Genomic DNA, 3,678 nt, shown 5'->3' with positions numbered 1-3,678 from the left:
GGATGCAGTCTTTTGCTGACAAATGACATTGCCTGATGTGACCTTGTTGGCTCTAGAGTAGCTCTGCTGCTCCGTCAGCCAAAGTCTGACTCATTCCTTGGGCTCACTGCAGTGTACGACTCCACCCACCTCATTCAAAAGCAGTCGCAATTTAGCCTAATCTAACAACTTGAACCCCAAGGTGAAGCCCAGAGTTCAAATGGGGGGAACATTGGTCGCTTGTGAACAGATTGTAGATCTGCCATTTCTGGCAAAGAGATTTGCAGACCAAGTACAGTTGTAACTCAGGTCCCTTTCACTAATAATAGTGTTAACGTTGTTAAACTTTGTTGCGCTAATGGTGGCACTAACAAACTTTAAACTTTAAACGAGCAACACTATCGTGGAATGAAATATACTGTTAATTAGGCCTTAGACTGTTCCAAATGCTGTAGGATAGGGCAAATAAAAAGAAACAGTGCAGTTAGGTTAGGCTATAAAGTTCTTATTCCAGGGATACAAAAATTATAGTCTTCTTTGTAAAACAGTAATTTTGAGCCAAGAGACCTTCTTGGTGCTAACAGGAATTCAACATTGCATGACACATTACAATCATATTGTAATTTTGGATTATTTAGGGATAAAAAAAAAGGTGAGCAGTGAGCACCAACCATCTGTTTGTTTGTACTTTATTTGTGCAAAGCAGAAAAGCATTTACAGTTAGTCTTTCATTTTATATAGTGGCACAAATCGCACAATGCACCTGCAAAGCACTTCCCCCTTTACCATTTTTGTTACATAAAGGATGTAGTTGTACAGTAAGTAGTTTATATTTTATATTCATAGTAAATGTGCATACAGTAAGCTGCATAGATAGCAATGGTTATCATTCTAAATCACATCATGAGTGTTGGTATTCACAGTATTGATTATAGGACATCCGATACCGACAAAATAATATACTGTCATCAGTAATGTGCAGAATTATTAGGGGGGGGGGGGGTACATGTTATTTGCTGATCTTCCGTTTTAAAATGTAGCTATAGTATCAATGTCTGGACAGAGGCAAGAAGAGCGTCTGTTTATTCTCCATTAGGATAACTTATTTTTTGATTGATTGTAGTTCTTTCAGTCTCAAGTTAAAGTTAAATCCTACATGCTAGAGGAGCTTAAATGACAATAAGTGGCATACAGTACAGTATATACACAAATATACATGGGTTATGGAATGTACAGCAGTTATAAAGTCCATTATTTCACTGTATGTAGAATTCACAAAAGAATAAAAACATTCCGCAAATGACAAGAGGAACGTCTCCTTAAGAAAAGTACACATTCTAGGAGGCCGATGAAGAAAATATAATGTCTGTCAGTACTGTGAAAGTCTCGTTTACGCTCGTTTACAGCACAAAACGTATATTCAACAAACGTTTTTTTAAAACTTTTAATGTTAAGTACATTATTTTATATTTCTTTGTCAAGCAATATATCACCCCTCAAGAACAAAATAGGCTTTACTTGTCTTTGAGAAAAGTGCCATCACCATGGTGGAAAGACAAAACCAATGGCTGCCAAAACGTTGCTAGGCAAATCAGTATTATGTTGAATGGAATGTACTAGTTCCAACGACGAGTAACAATCTGATCCATTTGTTTGTGGAAGTGCTCAATACCCTATTTTAAGTCAGATCTGAGCCCAATATCCAGTGCCAATACAGATAATACAAACATAGACGCATCCCTATCGTCATATCAATATCAAAATAAAAATCAAAACTTTCTACAATAAAATATACTACACGGAATATAATGATGAAATGTGCAATAAAAATACACATGTATATAAAATATCTCAAATAATCACAGTTCTGGTGATTAATTATTTGGAAAAAAAACAATGACTAAAACTTTAAACATTAAAATCGTCAAGTACTCTACATCGTTTCCAGTCCTCGGAAAACAAAGGTGCCACAATAAACATTCAAACACCTAGACGTAAATGTAGTGATCCGGTTCCATTTCACAGTTCTCCAATTTCTTTCACCTTATAACACTGTATATAGAACCCAGAACCCATATGATTAACGAGAGGTCTAAGGTCATGCCTGCCGTACACTAAACGACTAAAGACATTTAGTCATGTTGCAGTTGAAGGCTAATTTTGGAGCGTTTCCATCCAACTGTCGATAACTATACCTTCTAGAAGTTATAACGCCTAATACGCCATTATAACACAATGCTTTACGGCCGTACGCAATGTATTACCATAGTACTAGTACAACAGTACCTCCTTAAAGTACGTTAGGCATAAAATACTGTAGCAGAAGACATACCCATACTGTAAGCACAATATAACCTCTGTGCAAGTCAATCACTGTCCCATGGATGTGCAACACTGCTTGATTGTAAACCATACAGTTGAAGAATGAATGTGTAAAACATGACACAAATGTAACTGGTATTGTGTTCCTGTTCTGTATATAAAGCCTCCAAATGGCCATATAGCCAATTGTAAAGGCCTATATGTAAATTCTGCCCATAGGACAGCTTATTTTGGCCTTAATTTAACTGTTTTGTTACTTTGTAGCTTTTCATCAAACCAAGTTATATGTGGCAAATGATTTCAATAATATATCTACTAAGGATCATTTGTCACTCCCACCTGAAAAGGTGTATAATTCGCAGGGTTAGAATTTGAATCCAATCGGTACCAGTATACATTTTCTAAAATAAAATAAAAAATAAAATCCCTTTAAAGCAACAGACCATATTTGCCTGCATATCAATCGATCATTCTGTGCATTAACAGTCAGCAGTACAGAATTTTTCCGTGTGACTTAACCAAGCTTAGTCGTCTCAGACGTCTTTGGGTCAGCTGAGAGTTGGTGAGACAGTGCCCTTCCCCAAGTCAACACAAATATCCATTATCCATAGATAATGCCTCTATTGTTCACTGCAGTCCATTACATAGGAGTGAACGTCGAGTCAGAGCAGTAAACTGTGAGGGAACGTAGGTCTGAAACACAGAGTGCATCATATGCCGAAGGCCCTCCTTTACAAGTCAAGTGTCTTGCCTTTTCAATAAGTAATGCTCCCAATCTGTCACAGTGATAACTCAGTTGAGCGCTATGCTTTGCATCTTTCTTTGTGGATCATTGATAGAACGATAACTAAGGCAGCTTCATAGACGACACAAAATACCGTATCTTTGACATAAGCAAAAAAGAAAAGAAAACTTCCATTGTCACAGCAAGGAACATCTTTCATAGTCTGAGGGTTACGACGTGCAATGGTTAACATCGCCTTGTATGGGGGAGGAGGGGGGGAAAAGCTATATGAAGTTGGTTAACCAGCTTTAGATAATATGCGTGACCTCAAATCACAGGTGGGACGTATAGTTTTAGTTGGATGATCAGATTGCTTTGCCAAAGCTTGTCTGTTGCATAATCCACTGAAGTGATGTGTTCCATGTGTCATGTCAGACACACAACACATCTCGGTCAACGCATGCCTTTTTAAAAACCAACTCAGGTCACAGAATATTCGTCAGCACATGCCTGTCAATAACACCCTTGGGTCACAGAACATTCACAGCAGAGTTGAGGACATCTCCGGTAAAACGGGTCGTTTAAGGGAGATCGCAGCAAATAAGAACAAGAACATAAAATATTTGGAGTAGCTGGTCAGCTGGGAGGAGAAA

Source organism: Protomyctophum bolini (genome assembly GCF_963924005.1).
Source record: "Protomyctophum bolini genome assembly, chromosome: 4".
Taxonomy (NCBI): Eukaryota; Metazoa; Chordata; class Actinopteri; order Myctophiformes; family Myctophidae; genus Protomyctophum; species Protomyctophum bolini.
This window is presented reverse-complemented; position numbering follows the sequence as displayed.